Genomic DNA, 20,760 nt, shown 5'->3' with positions numbered 1-20,760 from the left:
ACTGTAATTATGATAATTGGTAAAGCTGAAGGGCAAGGTGCTATAAGAACCTAGTCAGCGAAGCCAGGGTGTCAGGGAATGTTCTCCTAAGAATGTTAGGCTTTTGCAGAGACTGGAGAGAAAACAAGCAGCTAGCTATTTTCCAGGCACAGGGTCTAGGGATGGAGGGAGAAGAGATAAAAGGGAGAAGGGGAAGTAAAAAGGATTAACATTCAATATGTATATTTACCAACTCCTCATGATGAGTATATTAATTATGTATCTCAAACACGTACTGATAAGAACATTTGATTTGATTTGATGGCAAAGACCTATGTATTATCCTTAATTCCTGTGGTTCCTACACTAATCATCAGCAAAATTTTAACTCTTACTCCAAAGTATGTGCAAATCTATGCTCTTATATCTCTTATTCCACTTCCTACCTCTCCTTTATCTTGGAGAATTTCTCTTCCAAACTCACTGTTCTCCCTATCCCCAGCTTCTTCCTTCTCCTCAGTTCTTCACATAGCTACTATTCCCTGAGGAAAAGATTGCCCCAATACCCTCATTTAAAAATGGATCCTAGAATAGCAAAAGCCACCTTAGGCAACAGACACACGGCACCAGGTATAACAATTCCCAATTTGAAACTATACTACAAAGCCACTGTGATAAAAACAGCATGGTACTGGCAAAGAAACAGGCCTGAGGATCAGTGGAACAGACTGGAAGACACAAAAACAAACCGAGATGTACTCAGCTACCTCATCTTTGACAAAGGAGCTGACCATCCTCAGTGGAGGAAAGATAGCCTCTTTAATAAATGGTGTTGGAAAAACTGGATTTCAACCTGCCACAGATTAAAACTAGGCCCTTATCTTTCACCATGCACCAAATTAAAATCCAAATGGATTAAAGATCTAAATATTAAAACAGAAAGATTAAACTTGCTGGAAGGTAAGTTAGGCAGAACTCTGGAAGACATTGGCATAGGAAAAGACTTTATGAACAAATCCTTACTAGCACAGGAACTAGCAGATAGAATCAACAACTGGGATCTCATCTTATTAAAAAGCTTCTGTACTTCAAAAGAAACCATCAGCAGAACTAAGAGACACCTACAATGTGGGAAAAAAATTTTACCAGCTGTTCCTCAGACAAAGGACTATTATCAAGAATATATAAAGAATCAAAATAATCAGCCCCCCCAAATATAAAGATCTGATTCAAAAATGGGCATCAGAAATGAACAGACATTTATCAGATAAAGAAGTAAAAGCAGCAAGTAAATATATGAAAAAAATGTTCCACATCACTGATCATTCGAGAGATGCAGATGAAAACGACACTGAGATTCCACCTCAGCCCACAAAGAATGGCTGCTATCAAGAAATCACACAATAACAAATGTTGGCAGGGTTGTGGGGAGAAAGGAACCCTTCTCCATTGTTGGTGGGAGTGCAGACTAGTGCAATCACTATGGAAATCAATATGGAGATACCTCAAAGAGTTTGGACTGGAGGATCCATTTGACGCAGCCATCCCTCTGCTGGGTGTCTTTCCAAAAGAACTAAAAGAATCATATCACAGAGAAGTATGCACACCCATGTTTATAGCGGCACAGTTTGTAATAGCTAAAACTTAGATACACCCTATTTGCCCATCAGTTGGAAACTGGATAAAGAAGATGTGGTTTTTCTATAAAATGGAATATTACTCAGCCATAAAGAATGAGAAATAGATTCATTCATAGGAAAATGGATACATATTGAAGATATACTCCTAAGTGAAATAAATAAGGCACACATGTGTAAATACTGAATAGTTTCTCTGGTGTGAATAATCTGCAATAATACAGAAGATCCTAATAAGATTACTGACATTGAGAAATGGTAAGAAAGGAGCTAAAGGTGTAGGGAAGGTGGGATGGGTAGGGGAAGGGTGAAACGGGAAAAGAAGAAAATGTGAGATAATGAAAAGATGGAAATAAAGTGGTTGTAGATGGGGAGGGGAGGAGGGGGTGAAGGGAGGGCAGCGACAAGAGGAAAAAATGAGAACCAAGACCTGTCATGTAAAGGTACAAGATCCCAACAATGAATAACTACTGTATCCCTAAAATGTACCAAGAAACTCAATTAAAGCTGAAAAAAATGGATCTCTCTCCAGTTATTCTCAACTTCTGCATCTCCATTTGTTTTCTTCATAGTACTTAGCAGAATCTGAAATGATTCTAGATGGTCTATTTAGTGTCTGCCTCTTTTCTAGGTCTAAACTCTATAAGCTCAACATTATCGTGCAGGTCCTAGAACATAAGTGAATAAATGAATGGGACAGCAAAGGAACAGAGGGGTTAACACAATCAAATGCAGCCTTAAAAAGTATCTCCCTGCATGGAAGCCAGAGCTGTTACTAAGAGACCCAAAAGGAAGCTGCTGGAGCAGTTGGGTGAGTGAAGGTGGGAGCTGGCATTAGCACTGTGAGGGCTTAGATGGTGAAAAGCTAATGAATTTCATAGATATCTAGGAAGAAAATTACTTGTCTTATCACAATTTAATTTCTGTTGGTATATGCATGAAGAAATAGTAAATGGGAGAGAGACATAAAAGGCTGGTTCTCTGAGGAATATCAGATCTAGACTATCCGGTTTGCGAGTCATTTGTGTACACCTAGGAGGCAACAGGTCATCATGTGTGTGGACAAGTTTATCTAGGAGAAAATATAAAAGGGACCTAGGGAGAGACTCACAGAACATACAAAGTATAAGTCAGGTAGGGAGAGAGAGGGAAAGAGAGCAGGAGCAAGACTTACAGAAGGTGTAAGTAAGTTGGAAAGAGAGAAAAGAAGAAGGAGGAAGAAAGGTCAAGGGAAAGAACAAAGAGAAGGAGAAAGGAGGAAATGGCCTATGAGAGGAGGAAATACGAATATAAGTTCAGGGCCTGGCAGCTTGCTTCCCTCCTGTTCGTCTTCCTGCCTGCTCTTAGCCAATGACTCACTACCTGGCTTAGCTTTGTGCCTGGGCTGGTGCCAGGTTCTGCTTCTATGCTGTAAACAGTGAGTTCTAGTGTTCATTAATGTCATTTTTAGCCTTTGTCCTTGAGTGCTGACCTGTTTCATCTTTCCTGTACCAGTGCTGGCCTTCAAATACCAAAAAGATTTTCCTAACTACACGGCATGTCCCACCCTACTACATATGAAACAGCATAGTCTATTGGAGTACTGAGCCAGAGTATGTGGATTCAAATTTTGATTCTGCCACTTCTCATTGTTATTTATCATTTTTGTGCTGTGTTTGCACCATCTATAAAAAAGAAAATAAAACAGCATTTATCTCACAGGTCTTCTGTGAGAAGTAGCATTTTTGTAAAGCTCTTACAATACTGCAGGAGCCTAATAATATTTGTTCAATAAATGTTAGCTATTATTAAGCTATTTGTCAAAGGATCTGACAAAGATAGCTTCAGATCATCACTACTGATTAGAACTAGAGACGGTAAGGTAGAAGGAGATGCAGTGAAGAAGGTTAAGTTCGGTCTCTGAAAAGATGATCTGAATGAAAAAGAAACCAGGCACATAGACAGCAAGTGAGAACAAGCCTGGTACTCTGAATGAATAGAAATAATACATAGAGTGGCCAGAGTATAGTGTAAAAGGAGGGAATGATAGAAAAGACAGATGAGAGTTGTATCACATACTGCTCAGAGGCCACAGTAAGAAGCTTAGATTTTATTTTAAGTTTAGTGGAAGCTACTGAATTATGTGATCATTTTGAGTACTATGTGAAGCATAAAGGGTGACTGATGGGACAGGAGGAGAAGTGGGGGAGACCAGGTAACATGAGTATTGTAAAACCATGAAGAAGAATGAGGGAAGCTTAGATTATGATCGCACAGGAGATGAAAAGCAGCAGGTAGGCTGCAGTGGGTGCTAGGAGTAGAAGTGGAATGATCTGTTGATATATATAGTGCACAAAAGTGGGAATATGAGAAATACCTCAGTTTTTGGCTTGAGCAAGTGGGTGAATATATGCTGTTTCTGAGATAGAAAGGAGAAATAAATGGGACTGAGAGACAGGTGGGAATTAAGTCACCTTAATAAACTATCATGTCGTGAATTGTCTTTCACTTCTGGCTATTTCCCATATAGTTCTGGCAACTGTCTCCTCATGCTAGTACTAAGGGCTGGGGCTCTCAAACATTGCTTGCAACATTTGGGAAATAATCCCTTCAACATGATCTCTTGTGGCCCCATGGGGTCACAGACATATGGTACCATCATCATGCTGGGCCTTGAACTTTACTCAACTACTCTGTCTGCCTTCTACCATACTACTAAGAGGTTCAATAATTTTCTCTCATCTCTGCTTAGGGTATGAGAAAAGCATCATCTACTTTCCAAGTCTTAAACTTGAATGACTGCCCTGAAGTACCTCAAATTATTTTTTGAACTGAGCAATATTAAAAAAGGTTTCATTTCAAAGAAAAGAATCATAGAAATCAGGAACTTTTTTCAAATTAACACTAAATCACATAACTTTAGATAGTACTATGTAGGTTTAAAGAAACTTTTGAAAATATGTATTACTAAAATATTCTTCCTAATATTCTTTGACCACATACTTTAATGGAGGACCACGTATGTTGTCTAGAACTTTTATATGAATTAAAAATACTATAGATAATTACAAGCAAATACTATGTCTGTCTAGATGGATGGGAATCTAAACCCACTCTATTTGTAAAGCATAAGTTCTTTAAGAGTGAAAGGTCAGGCTCGGTTTAGCTACATTAGATCATAACGTATAAAGAATGAGATAAATGAAAAATCAGGAATTCTGTGTCTTGCTAAATTACAATTCACTTCCTTGTTTTTCATTTAATTGATTTAAATGTTACTGAACAAGTTTTGAAAAGTCAGTTTGTTAAATTAAATTTGTGGTACAAATCCAGATAAAATTCATGCTCTGTTATATCAATCTAGGTCTTATATTAGGATTTAAAAAATATAGATAAGATGTCATAAATCTATTACTTATACATTAAAATAATTTCCAAATACTAAAATAATAAAACTGTAAATATAAACACTACATACAATATTTGTTATAGTTAATATGTAATATATTATAGGTATATTAAAATATATACATGCAAATGAAATATCACTTATAGAATAAGACTGTCATATCTAGAATGAAGTCAAATCAAGCTGAATATCATATCTTAGTAACAAAAGGAAAAAGGTTTCCCCCAGTGTAAATAGATACTTGTGGATGTTTATTTTCTCACTTTCAGTTATCATTTCCAAAATATGCTGTATTTTCTCTGTAACCCATTTTTCATCTGTCCAATTACTAGCAGTCTTTTTTCTACTATCAAAAATGATCATTTGTTTCTTTATTGTAGTAGATAAAACATCTTTTCATTGTTTCAGCTCACAAGCTGTGAAGATCCTATCCACTGTTCTTGCCTCCAGCACTTCACATTATTGGTGTATTATTTCATGCATGCCCTACTCTTTTATCAATTGCTTTTGAAGTAATGTTAATAGACTAGAAAATTGAGACATTTATGAAGTATAGGCAGTGTTTATGAAAAAATCCATAAAATATGACACAGGCAAGACAAGATAAAAGCAGCATTTTAATAGATTATGGCAAAGAGATCCTGTCAGAGTTGACAACTGACTCCTTTGAGATCACTAATTTTTATGGGATTAATTCTGTGGTATAAAAAGTGAAGTTAAATGTCCTAATTAATCTGTAAATAGCACACCCACAATTAAACCTTGTGGCCCCTTCTTGGATTGGAGCTGTAAAATTATTTTTGAAAAGTAATTATCTCTTATTCACAATGAAGGTTTCTCTTTTTTCTTTTCTTTTATTCCTTGTGGAATTTCAGCTAAAAATCCACCTGGATTCAAATTTGAGTAGCAGTATTTAGTCCAGAGTTTGGTATATAGCTATATTGATAGTCATAAATTATCTAGATATAAATAGTTCATATATATATACATATATATAAATATAAAATTTGAGGAAATAGTGTAGGAGTAGGGTGATAGAGGGAAGCTAGAGTTTCTCTATTTTGGTGTAATTCTTCTTTGTTGTACAATTTATAGCACCAACCAAAGGGTGAGTTTCCTTCTCGAAGGTAGTGATGATGAGGAGAGGCCCTATCTTTAGGTGAAAGAGTTAAATCTGCCATTCACAAGCTAGAATATTAAGCACTACTTGGATTTTCCATCATGCTTGCTGCTATGGTAGGGTGCTCAAGGAACACTGTCTCCATTCCTTTCTTCCTTCTTTCCATCTTTATAATTTGAATTTAATAACATTTTCTGTAAGTGGTATCTGTGAGCAATCAGGCAGGTGGAAAAATACAATTTGTTGAAAATAAATAGTTTAGAATATTTTTCTAAGACTATATGTTAATAACAGTCTTTAGGATTCATATTCATTATTTTATCTGATCCTGACAGAAGCTCTGAAGACAAGGATTAGTGTTCCACTTTGTGGAAAATAAAGAAACTGGGATTCAAATATGTTAAATAAATTATTCAAATCTTACAAATGTTCCTTGGCTTAAAATGAGTTTAAGACTTGATAAATTCATAGTATGTTGGAAATGCATTTAATACACACAATGTATTGAACATCATAGTTTAGCAACATGGTATCCTGAAGAGGACCGGTGGTCTCCCCTCATGATCTTAATGACTGGGAGTTGTGGCTCACTGCTGCTATCCAGTATCACATTGCATATCTTTAGCCTGGGAAAAGTTAAAATTCAAAAAAAATTCTAGTTTCTGCTGCATGTGGACAGCTTCTGCACCATTGTAAAGACAAAAGATGATGAGTAGAATGACTGAGTTTGAGATTGTCTGTAAATAGTAGGAGACAGTTCAAATTCTGGAAACTAGACTACCTGACTCCAAATTCAATGCATATTCATTATAAGTATGCTCTGAAATTATTGTTTGGAATCAGAAATACTCTAGTGATAAAGTATAATATTCTATCCATTTTGGTGAAGAGTAGTTATTCAAATCAGTGAGCTCTTAGGTAAAAAACAACAAAAGAGGGATGAGTAATATGTTACTGTTTTGTGTTACAATAAGGAAATATTTGAGGCTCTTTGGAGGCTAAAAGTACAAAAGTGCTGCTCTGAAGGCCAACCTTGCTAAACACAAATGGTCGAGGGATTATCCGCATCCCAACCACAGCCAGTGATTACTTGCTTCTCACTGAAATATTCTGGTTTTGGAGGAGTGGCAACATACTCAGATTTTTTAAAAAGAAGGACACATTTTCTTCACTGGTTCCCAAAAAAAAGTAGGATTATGAAAATTAATCATATATTCAGTTTGATTTTATGGCCCTGATAAAAAGTAAGCTGAAGTTATATTCTGAAGATAATATTACAACAAAATGGCATAATACTATTGTGTTTTAGAAAAAGACCTCTTAAATTGTCACTACCTGGCAAAGTACCACCAACGTTAGGAAAACAAATAGGTTTCCAGAGGAATAATATATTTTTTGATGCTTATAATCTCATATGAACAGTTCAAATATTTAATATTAACTGATTAGTTGATGTGGTTAAGTTGATTAAATGATATATTTACCTGCTTATCTAATTGATTTATAAGCTAGCTAAAATTTCTCACATTTCACAAGGACATAGTGACTTAAGAAACACCACAATTTGCCCAAGATCATAAACAAATTATGTTTCAGATTCCTTACTAGAACTCACTACTTCTGATTCTAAATCCAAGTTCCCATTCCAATAAATTACCTTACCTTGTTTTATCAGACTGTTATTCAGTCAAAACCTTGAGAATACACATTCTAAAATTTTAGAATAACCTGTGACGGAACGTCTTTTCAACAAGTGAAACATTTAAGAACAGAAAGGCCCAGTATTATAAACAAGACTGCTAAGAGAAGTCCTAAGCTGACAGAAAGAGAAAATAATAAATGGCACCTTTTTCATCTCTAAACTCTCTAATTCCAGGAAAACACCCTAAAGCCTTTGCCTTGGGTAAAAAATATTTGAAATGCCAAATCTGGTTATCGATTCATCTCTATGTGTGCTGGGAAGGATTACTATAGTTAAGTATATTCTAAGCCTGTTTATACCCAGCATTACTCCTGATGTTCCAATAAGAGTGCCTGTTTTTATTTTTGAAGTGACACCAACTTGAGAAAAAAGGAAAAAAGTACATTTAAGTCATTCTTCAAAGCTTTTCTCTATGAGGCTATTTTGATGGTTTTTCAAACTAGAAAAAAGCAAGCAGCAGCTAAATTAGTCTTACTTTTACATTCTCTGAATACAAATAACAAATTAATTTGATGCACTTACAAAGACTGATTATCAAATTTGTAATTCTGCTTATTTTATACTGTAACTATGTCCTAGAATTGAAAATAGAGAACTAGACACAGAGGGGCACATTTAATATTATTGTTTTCATATCTTCATATGAGAGCAAATAGGAAAGTCTCCTTATATGGCTAGGTGAGTACACCATGGAATTTCCATGTGACCAAATCATGTACTCAGTAACGATACAGAGACATGCATAAGGGCTTAATCATACTTACTGAATAAGCAACTGAATACCTTCAGTCAGGTATCATGCTGTTGATTCTGAGATATACAATGCTTCATTTTAATTGTCTTTAACAGGTGCACACTAATTCTTTATTGAATGTCTTCAAATCATTCCTAGTAACAGTCCTTATATTCACAAAGTCCTCAATATCATTAACTAGAAAACAATGTCTACAGTCTTAAAGAATGTAGAACTAATTTTCATGACTTTAACCATAAACCTATGGGTACTTTGCAACTACAAAATTAAACCAATTATGTTTTTATTTTATGATCACTGCCAAGACTCAAACCATGTAAGGTTTTAATTTTATTTATTTTTATTGAGTTTATTGGTACTTTTTAAGTATACAGTACAGTTACATTCATCATTGGGATCCTGTACCTTTACATGCAGGACTTGGTTCTCATTTTTTCCCCATACCCCAGTCCTCCCTTCACCCCTTCCCTCCTCCCCTATTTACAAAGATTTTGTTTCCATTTTTTCCTTTTCTCATATTTTTTCTTTTCCCTATTTCCTTTCCCTTACCCTTTCCACTTAAGGTTTTAATTTTAAATTACTTCCATAAACATTTGTTTGCCTCTTTAGAAATAACTGACTTGAGATCTACCATCTCTCTATTTGCCACAAAACCACCTGTGCAAAGGTTTGAGAAAATATGAGGCAAATATAGAGGATATTATAGATTGTTGGTTATTGTGCTTAGACCGTTTTAAGACTAAAGATCTCACATCAACAGAATTCTACACATATTTCTAACAAAGATAAGTTACAATTTAATTTTAAACTTTGGAAAATTCTGTTCCTTTTTATAGAAACACAAAGTAAAATTATAATAAAATAGAAATTTATGAGACACCATGAAGGAAAGGAAACACAAAAATAATCAAGACCTCAAGTCAACATGATAAATCTAGTCCTGTAATTTTTTTAATGTTTCATCTGTTATCTTATATTGGGTAATGGTATTGGTAGAATAGTAAGCCTTTAACATCTGGGCACTTTGGATCACTTTAAAACAGCTGGTTCCCTTCCAAAGTGCTCATCTTTTGTTATTAGGATGTTCTGACCTTAAGACAGCACTGTGCTTTCCGCAGCCAGGATATCCTCTTCAAGAGTGTCAGACAACCTCAAATGATTGATGCGCTAGGATGGGGCTCTGGTATTTTTCGTTTTAGTCCCTAGTAAATCTAGAGGACATTCTATAACACTGCTAATTAGATCTACTCTTAGCTTCATCTATATTTTCTTGTATTCCTTTATCTTGTAAGTGTGTTTGAAACTTATAATACAGTGTTACTAAAATAATTTTTACAATCTTATGTATAAATAAAACATATTTCCCACCACGGGAAACAATTCAAGCAGTGAGCTTAATTGGTTCTTTTCCGTACATTCATATTGCAAGTCTGACACATGATTCCTAGGCCTACTGTGCAAAGTAGAAATTGTTTGTTACTCTCCCTTTACTTTTTTTTTTTTCTACTACAGGGAAACTTGGCTTACAAACTCACTTTGTTCAGGAGGGCTGGTTGTAACAAGTTGGTCAATGGAAAGCTCAGTCTCCTCTATCTAGCCTTCAAAGTCTCCCTCTTGTAAACAGACAGATCTCAGTGTCCTTAGAAAGACATTGGCCCAGGATTTCTCAGTTAACCCCACACAGGATAGGGTGTTGTAATGTTCCTTCCAGAACTCTTAAGGGTTAAACCTGTATCTCAGACCATCTGGAAGCACAAGCTGCTGACATTCGGGTCATAATTCAAGACGGTTAAAATTAAAATTTTGGTCATAACCCAAGTTGTTTGTATGTCGGACCAGTCACAACTTGAGGGTCCATCATACTTCTTACAATGTGCGTTAATCATCTTTCTGTCACTTAAAAAAATCTTAGGTCATCAACTTCTATCTATCACTATAACAAACAGCCAAGATAGCCAACTTTTAAGGGGAAAATATTTATTTTGGCTTACAGTCTTAGAGATTCCAGTCCGTGAACCTCTGGTGTGCATCTGGATAGTAATGACAGGAAGGGTACGGTGAAACAAAACTGCTCATGTCTTAGCCAGGAAGCAAAATAGCAGAAGAAAGGGCTAGGGTTCCATGGTATCCCTCAAGTGTACTCCCCTGTTACCTGAAGACTTCCCACTAGGGACCACCTCTTAAAGGTTTCCCCTCTCCCAAAGAGCCTCCCTGGGAATCAAGTCTTCAACAGATGAGCCTTTGGCAACACTAAAGCTACTTCCCCACCTACTCTAAGGTCATGTTCTTTACTAAGTCATGTTCTTTAACCACTCAAAGCCCAAGCAGAGAATGGGTAGGCTCTTTTAGGCTTGCTTCTGTGCTACAGAGATGTTTTCACATAAACACAGACCTCTTTCATTCTCAGAGTATTAATTCTAAACCTCTTGCCTTAACACAAATGGAAGATTTCCCAATCTTTTGAATTTGGATTTGAGTCTTCTGTTTTTGTTTGTTTGTTTGTTTTTTGGTACTGGGGATTGAACTCGGGACCTTGTGCTTGCAAGGCAGGCAGCAGAACCACTGAGCTAAATCCCCAGCCCTGGATTTGAGTCTTTTGATCAACTACCCTTTTGGGGCCTCATAAAAATCTCATTCTGAGACTAAGATTGACTTTCTGGCTTCAAATTGCTATAATTCTTAAATATATTTGGACTTCTCTTCCTAATAAGTTACCTCCTTCAGTAAATGTGGGGGCCACTGTGGTTTATAGAATGGGCCACTATGGTTCCCAGAATTTTGTAAATTTCTCAGCACAGCCACTTGCAGAGAACATACTCACCACCCTGTCCAAAATGTTCCGAAAAGTTAATCCCTGACTGGGGAAGGTCAAGAAGACTCAGTAGATGCTACCATGTGGCTATAGGCACCAAAGCCATTTCAGAGGAAGAATTAAAGTAAATGGAGCATTCTGAGTTAAAGAAAGTTGGAAGAAATTTTTGATGATTCTTTAAGTCTCTTTTAGTGTGGCTCTTACCATACTAAAAAATATTAAAAAACAATTTCAAGTCACTTAACATTTTTGCTTTAGTATATTTGCACTAAGTTTTGTATCCACAGATTTTTTATTAGTTGCAGGAAAAATATGGTAAACCATACAATAGACAACTATGGTAATAGTCTGTCTAAGTTATCATAATTAATATCTCCATTGAGGAGAGACAGGCATAAAGTTCCTCTGGGTTTGACATCAAGAGAAAACAACTTCACTGCCTTTATGCTTGGCATAGGATAATTAGCTTCAATGTACTCATTAGGAAACATCACGCAAAACCCAAAGAGCTTTTTATTATCAAGTTGGAATTTTTGTTTTGAAACTGCCAATGCCATATACAAAGACTAAGAAAAATTTCAAAATATTCCCGATTAAAGGAGACCGGAGAAACTAAATATAATGACTAATCCTAAATTGAGGCATGTATTAGAGGAAAAGTAATACTATGAAGGAAATGATTGTGTCAAAAAATTAGAATACAGATGAAAGATTAAAAATTCATCAATTTTACATTACTTATATGTAGAACAATATTCCTGTTTTTAGGAAATAGACATTAAAGTATATGGGAGTAAAGGATTATGGAACCAGCATTCAAAGGTTAAGAAAACATTGGTTCTCGTGTACATTCTATGCATACAAATTATATATATATATATATATATATACACACACACACACATTCTATGCATACACATTATACATATATATATATATACACATACATATATATACACACAAACACAAAGAGATGCGCACTTACACACATATGTAATAAGAGAGGGAAGAGTGAGTAATTCACTCATGTGATAGAGCAAATGTAAACAACAGGTGAATATGAGTAGAATATAGGTAGATCAATGTTCTTTATACTTTATGCTGATGCTTTTAATTTTGAGATAAGTGAAAATCCAAATTTCAAAGAAATAAAAAATGTTTTAGAATGTCAAAGTCTTCTTATAACTTTCACAAAACAGTATGTGAGGTGACTGACATGTTAACTACCTTGATTTAGCCATTTTGTAATACAAAATTCTATTTTCCATATAAATATACAACTATTATATGTCAATTAAAGACAAAATTTTTAAAACTTCAAAAACAAAAATATAGGGTGGGGAAGGCCTGAGGAAGGCAAGAAACTTGTGCAACAAATAGGAATCTCTTAAGTGCTTGGTAGTTCAAAAAGGAAAGTAGATACTTAGATAACTCACCACTGGCAAAGCAATTCCTACTGAGAGTAGAGTACATCCTGATGTCCAGAGAAGAGTCTTTCTTCTCCCTATGCCATAAACATTAGAGGTTGAAATAGCTAGTATTTTTTTTCTCATTGAGTTTATTGGTACATTTCAGGTATACAAAACAGTTACATTAATCATTGGGATCTTGTACCTTTACATGACTGGTATTGCTTCTCATTTTAATATCTTGCATTTTAATGAGACATATATAAAAATAACTCTGTATTAGTGTCTATGTTATTTGATGCTAGTACACACAAACATAATAAATGTAATTTGAATGTAACAATAAAATGATCATCACTATGTATAAAGTTAATATGTGCTTATCTGAAAGTTAATGGATAAAAAGATCCTGCCAAGACAAACAAGGCAAGTGAGAATGGACATTCAAAGTACATTATTGTGTTATTGGAACACCTGGTACCTACACTGTCAAGTTTACATATGTTCTCAAACACTTATTTATGTAACAATCAAATACTAAGCATTCCAGCTGCACTTGTAAACTTTTTATGAACTGAAGTCATATGTATAAGCTCAGCTTAATATACTTTACAGAGGGAAGAGGGTGAAGAAACTAACAGAGATACAATTGTGGTTCAGCTTTCTTCCAGTGTTATAAACTTGGGATTCACGTAAGAGCTGAGCTACTGGCCCATGTTAGATTCACCTAATTATAGCAAGTGGAAACAGAAATACCTAACAAATAGGTCACGTCATGTTTGGCAATTATCTTTTTAAGACATAATTGACTCAGGAAAATAATGGTATAAAGGGGAAAATAGAGTAATGATACGATGAAAAGTCATTAAAAAAAGGACATTTAATATTAAAGTGAAAAATATATTTTTCCCAACCCATCCCACAATGAACACAGGTAGACTGATTGATTGTGGCAATGCATAAATTAGAAAAAGCACAAAAGAGGAGGCATTTTGGTTTGACAACCATTTAGCATTATACCAAATGAAAATTAGTTGTGTGAAACTTGCTTCCTTGAGACAGAATTAATAGAAATGGATTTAAACCTAGTTTTCAAAATCAAAAGGCAGGAACAGAGGGCAGTAAGCATTTTTATGCTCTATTTTTCTCTTCTACTAACAAAAGAAAGCAGATGCACATATTTCCCCAAAATTTGCCTAACTGTTGTTTTAATGTAATTTCTAGAGCATAAAATATTACAAAGTGGAACTTATTTTGTGAACAGAAAATTTAATCTAAGTGATTTTTTTTTGAGAAAAGTAAAATTCCTTTCTCTCTTAATCTAAGTGGCAGGATTTGGCCTTAGAATTAACCAGATGTTTCAGAGTGATTGGTTGATCTTTCAGTAATATGTGTAATCTGTGGGATGCTATTGCATGTACATGTACTTTTAAGCTATCAACACTTTACCTGTGCCAACAGTTGCAATCATAAATCTTGGGTCTAGAAAAAATTCCTGGAATTGCCCTGTGTCATAGAAGACTTACCACAGCAATTCAGAACCTTAGATGTACATTTGAATCATTTGGAGAACTGTTAAAAAATTGCAAATGGAAAGGAGACCAAGGGATGGAGGCAGTAGGGAGGGAGAGGAGGGGAGGGGGATTAGAAAAAGAATTAAGATGTGTTATGTGCATGTACCTATTTCCCACAGTGAGTGTAATCACTAAACACTGCAAACATGGACTAATAAAAATAATCATTGAAGCATTGAAAGTATTGTAAATCCAGGCCCCATCTCAGACCAATTAATTCAGAATAAAAGTCCTGCACTAGATGCTCTCCATTCAGTCTTTCAACTGGGCTTTGCAAAGTTTAGAGTTATAATTCCAATGGCTCTGACTATTCACATTCTACTCTTCTGACATCTTGACCACAGTCTCAGCAGTTAGGAGGGACAGTCCATGGTTTGGCATTCTAGCCTTGCACACATTACCTTTCCCTGTTTTAAGCAAGGAAGGATGGAATAAGACAAAAGTTGATTTTTTTTTTTTCACTTTTTACAGGTTGTTGAATAGTGGTGATTTTTGCATTCAAAACGACATGATGCAATCATGAAAGAGAAGAAGGGGATAAGATGGAGGTGGAAGCTTAAATCATAAGCAGATGGGACATAATCATTTGAAAATGTAGTTAAAATAAATCTATTTGAAATAAATATCCTTGTATCAGCGGAACAGTGTTGGCTGGTAAAAGTTCAGCCTGAAAGAGAATGACTCTAAGTCCTACTTTGCCTGGGTAGTCCGTCTAATCTCAGGGTAGCCTCCGTATAATTGCTAATAGAACCTTCTTTGAGTCAGTTTTCTGTTTAGATTATAAATTATACTAAAGGGGGTGGAGACTGTTTACTGAACAGAAAACAGTACAAAAGTAAAGACAAGATACATTAATTTTACACAATAAGTACCTAATAAATATTAGTTACTATATGATTGTTATCATTTTAATTCACACAAGCTTTTTAGATAATCTGTATCAAAATAACCCCAAAAATGCACAACCTCAGATATCATCTGCATCTTGGCAATTGAAGATTATTTTTTCTACAGACTCACAAGTGGTTTTGCAATGTCATCTCCAAAAGTAGATGGCAGTCTTCATACTCTTTTTTTTTTTTGCACAAAAATAGAATTCAAGATAATTACAAAAAGATTTGTCTTCAAACTGTCAGAGAAATTTGCATATTATAAAATTAGTGTTTTAATCATGTCCAAATAAATTCCTTTTCTTATGATTATTAATTCAAATTTAGTAATTTGTGTTCAATGCTTTGAGACATGAAACTGTGTTTGTGTGCGTGCACAAGTGAGCGAGCGAGCACAGGAGCGAGAACAGGAATGGCATTTAGATCTGCTTTAAGTACAGCTATCTGAAATGTTCTCTTGTTTTGACTTATTCCAGAAGGAAAACTTAAAACAATGAGTAAATGAGTATAAGTTACAAAGAGGCATATTTTAGCTCAACATAAGGATTTTTAAAATAGAGTTGTCCAACAGAATGGATTGTTTCAGGAAATGATGAGCTCCTTTGCTGAAGATATCCAAATTGAGACCGGATGAGCATATGCCAAGGATGCTGTAGGAAACATTTCTGTACTGTGTGGGAGGTTAGCCAATAGAAGATGATGTCTTCAGTTCCTTCCAATGTTAAATTTTATAATTTTATGACTATTCCAAACAGGAATAACTTTAATGACACACAGCCTGAAGTCTGGTTAAGAAAATGAAATCAACAACTAAAGCCCAATTTTCCAACTGAAGAATTAGAGATTATTTGCTGAATTATTTAATTGTACAAAACAAGAGGATAAGAAGCTAGGTAGAAAGCCAGTGAAGGGCTCAGCAAAGTTTCTGTCTCCTGGAGAAAAAAACTAGAGCCCTACAGAAACAAATCTATAGTTTAAAAATTTCCAAGGGGGAGGAATCCTGACTAAAATTTACAGAATCTCAATTGGAAATATAGCTTCCACATACTAGAAGTGCAGAGATAAACAAGGGTGTTACTTGAGCTTTAAGAAATCTGTAATTGAGTCCCAGAATTAGTAAAAGGTAAACTGACAATGCTGTATTTGCTAATCAAGATTCCTGAAGAATAGTGACAGTAATTGTTTCTTGGCCTTTTGGCTAAGATCAAGTACAGAATAGTGATAATATTCAGAGTCACTACAGTTTAACAAAGACAATACTTAGCATTAATAACAATAGATATAAAATATATTACACAAAAGAGAACAGAAAAATCTCCACAGATTCATATACTTTATGGGAATTATCCATTTGGGTAAGAAGAGCTATAATTAGTATGCTTCAAATAAAAGATATAGTAAAGATTTAAAGAGCTAGAATTTGTAAGAAATAAAAGGAATCCAATAAAATTTTAGAACTAAGAAAATGTATGAACTGAAATTTAAAACAATAAGTGATTTAAATAGAATATTAGAGGCTGACAATGAGGATTTTGACATGAAGAGCTGATGTGATCAGGAAGAACTGTCAGAAGATATTTGTGCTAAAATTTGGTGAATAAAAGGGAAAGAAATACAAAAAGATTCTAGCTTCAATATGGGACTGTTGGAAAAGTGTGCCTAATTAGATTCTCAGGAGGTATAAGAGAGAAAAAAATAGGACACAAACAATTGAAGAAGGTGAAGTATACCTAAAGAGAAAGATATTGAGGCAAAAGACACCACACCTGAGTATATCACAGTAAAATTGATGACAACCAAAGACAATGAAAAAAGGGTTAAAATAGCTAACAGACGAAATATATTACCTTTAAAGGCATAGAAGGTATAGAAATAAGTATCATGGTTGATTTAATAGAGATTTTTTTTAAAAAGCCCGTGTAATGTCATTTTTAATCTGTGGAAAAAAAAAAAAAACTGGGCCAGGGATTTAGCTCAGTGGCACTGTGCCTGCCTTGCAAATGCAAGGTTCTGAGTTCGATCCCTGGTACAAAAAGAGAAAGAAAAGAAAGAAAAGAAAACTGTGTTCCTCAGATTTTAAACCTAAAAAAATACTCTGCAAAAATGAAGATTAAAGAAAGTAATTTTCCAATCAAGAAAAAGCAAGTAATTTTTCACTGCTATATTTTCACAAAAATAAATAATAAGGTGACTTCTATTGGCAAAGGAAAATAATTCCAAATGGAAGGACAGAGATTCAAGGAGGAATTAAATACAAAAGAGTAAGAATGGGTATAGATGTAAATGATTACAGATTATACAATACTAATTATTATATTTTCTGGAGAATAAAACATTCAAGACTAAACTGATTGCTAATAATAATACAAAGGGTGGTAATAATACGAACCAAAATATTCTAAGGTCCTACCATTGTCAACAAAGTGTGAATGTATTAAATTATATTAGATTACAAGTCCTGATAGTAAGCTGTATTCATCAGTTTATGTACCAAAACCTTGAGAACCAATAAGGGTTGGAGGGAATAGAATAATGAAATATTTCTAATCTATTTGACTTTAAAATTTTTCTTAGTACATGTTTACAGCTCCCTTCTCCATCTCTTGATCCCTTTCCCATTTGTGATAGATCTATCTAATCTAGTTAATTTTAAATGATATAATGAAAGGAAAAAAAAATTATAAATCAAGTGAGACAAATAGCAAATGGATAAGTACAAACACAAGTAATTAAAAGGCAAGTATTTTCAAATTAGATAAAAAATACAACTAGATGCAACTTATGAGATAGTCCTTAAGGATTTACATCCTTAAGAACTATTTAAATATAAAGATAGAGACAGTTACAAAAAATAAAATGGATAAAGCAAAAATAAAACTAATATATTGTTATAGTATTAAAGCAAAACGTGATAAAAAAATCCACTAGGATTTTTAAAAGTTTTACATTAGATCTCACATACCTTCAAATATCTAAAGCAATAATTGACAGAACTTAAAGACAAATTCATATAACCACCTTTCTCATCATTAATAACAAAAATAAAGGGAAAAAATAGCAAAAATGTAGATCCAAAGAACATTTTCATAAACCTTAACATTAACATAAACTTAACTGATACACACACACACACACACACACACATTCACATACAGACATCTGAATGTATAGTCTTTATAAGTGTTTATGAATCATTTGTAATTGCCAAATTCTTCATGTAATGGGCCATAAGGCAAGCCTCAACAAATTCAGACACTAAAATCATAGAGTATATTCTTTAAACGTCATTTAAGCTAGAATTAAGTAGTCAAAAACATAACAAATAGTTTTGCTTCACTTCCTAAACTAAGACTGCAACAAATAAGAGTTGCCAGAAGTTTGCCACTGGACATAACATCAGGGACGTGTGACTTCAAATGCAGAGTGTTTTGGCCTACATTAAAGTAGTGGATGAAAAGCCAGCAAGTATTCCCTGGGGCAGCTAGCTGCCTTTTGGCCAGCTGATGTCAGAGTTTGATGGCAGTGGCACTGGTGGCTGGGTCCATGCTGTCAGCTTCTCAACCAGTGGGAGCCGCTTGGCCTGGGTCAGCCACGACAGCACTGTGTCTGTTGCTGATGCCTCAAAAAGTGTGCACGTCTTCCCCTGAAAACTGAGTTCCTGCTCCTCCTGAGTGTGTCACTTGTCTCCAAGAACAGTGTTGTGGCTGCTGGACATGACTGTTGTCCAAGGCTCTTTAACTACAGTGACCATGACTGCTTGACCTTTGTCTCCAAGCTTAACATTCCAAAACAGAGCATCCAAAGCAACATGTCTGCCAAGGAACTGTTCTGCAACATGAACAAAAGGGCCATGACTGAGGAACACAATACAGTCTTAGAGACACTGCACCAGAATACTACCATTCAAGTGTCTATTTATGAGGTGGACAAGAAAGATTGACGAAAATTTTGCTCTCCTGGCATCAATGGAGCCATGACAATTTGGGATTTTAAGACCTTAGAGTCTTCGATCCAGGGCCTCCAAATCATGTGAAGCTGAGTGACCCCTCCATCCAGCATGAGACCAGCTAAGCACATGACATACACGTGACAGTGAGGCAAGCCAGCCCAGGAAACACTGTAACACAACCACGCAAATATTGTGTGTTTTTATTTGAATATAATAGGTGAAAGTGTTGGTTTTTTTAAAAGCTGCAGTGGTTTTGTTTTGTTTTTGCTATTTCATTCCATTCTCTTTTTTTTTTGGTACCGGGGATCGAACTCAGGTCCTTGCACTTGCGAGGCAGGCCACTGAACCGCTGAGCTAAATCCCCGGCCCTTTCATTCCATTCTTGACCAATCTTCTTTTTAAGTAGCTTATTATGGAATTGTCACACTAATTTAAACGGTGAAAGAGGTATGCAAATTGCTAGAAAATGTTAAATAAAAATGCTGAATGTTAAAAAATAAGTGAATAAAATAATGTTTATTTTAGAACCAAAATTAACAGCTAATTATCAATTAAGAGTCTTTCCAAATTCTACGTTTAAATACAAAATTAAAAGACTTTGAAGAATTAAAAATGGATATCTGCTACTTGTTCAGTGCCTATTGGATCTCTATGTAGCTTGGAACCATTATACTAATTTGCAATACTGAAATTTGTCCTACCTTGAATATAAGGTAGATACAATTTAAATTTCTTTATTTATTTTACATTGGTCTACTTTGCACAATGTTTTTAATTTATATGTTAATATATGTGATTAGATTATCTTATTAATTGTAGCTAGCCTATTACTTTTTTTTTTTTCTTTGTACTGGGTATCACTCAGGGCCTCACACTTGCCAGGCAGATGCTGTGCCACCAAGCTACATCTCCAACTCAAATTTATTTCTTGCTACCTTTAATAACTATATATTTTTGGCTTTTCTTTGCCCAACTCTGTGCTATTCTAATATACTTTTGCTATTTTTTTTCTGATTGCAGTACAACATGTGTATGTATAATTGTAATATGCTTCTTTTATTTTTACATTGGTCATTGATCACTTGTGTCACCAATATCAACTTGCAATTCTCAAATACTGTATTTTCCCATTCACAAAGTTCTCACTTTTCCTTTATGTTTACTTTTTAATAAATGTAAATTGCACTTACCTCTAAGCTTTTTACAGTTTCATGATTCATCATTTCTTATTCTGCTCACTAATGTTTTTTCTTAGCATTTGGTATCCTCACATAAAGGGTTTATGGGTGACTGCTAATCTGACATGAACAGTAATGAGGATAACATCTTTACCATAACAGAAAAATGAAACTCCACCTTCCATCTGAAAGTTCTTGACACCCTTCTATAAAATAGTGAGTGTATATTTTCCACCTTTGTTTCCACATTTGTATTTTCTCCTTCATTGCTTTGTAGTGTCATTGTATGTGAATGCACATATAATTACAGAATGTGAAAGTCATAGAGTGGGAATTCAAATATACACATCTTACCCTAAGGCCTGAGC

The 20,760-nt window shown here is 34.7% G+C and overlaps 1 pseudogene; it reads left to right on the top strand.

Moving 5' to 3' along the window:
* Positions 1–3,832: 3,832 nt before the first annotated feature.
* On the top strand, positions 3,833–19,298 carry LOC104862797 (annotated as a pseudogene).
* The last annotated feature ends 1,462 nt before the right edge of the window (positions 19,299–20,760 follow it).

This window comes from Fukomys damarensis, unplaced genomic scaffold, assembly GCF_012274545.1.
Source record: "Fukomys damarensis isolate Sample0158 unplaced genomic scaffold, DMR_v1.0_HiC HiC_scaffold_17, whole genome shotgun sequence".
In the NCBI taxonomy this organism is placed as follows: domain Eukaryota; kingdom Metazoa; phylum Chordata; class Mammalia; order Rodentia; family Bathyergidae; genus Fukomys; species Fukomys damarensis.
The sequence above is the reverse complement of the archived record's forward strand: the minus strand, read 5'-3'. Positions and strand labels throughout refer to the sequence as shown.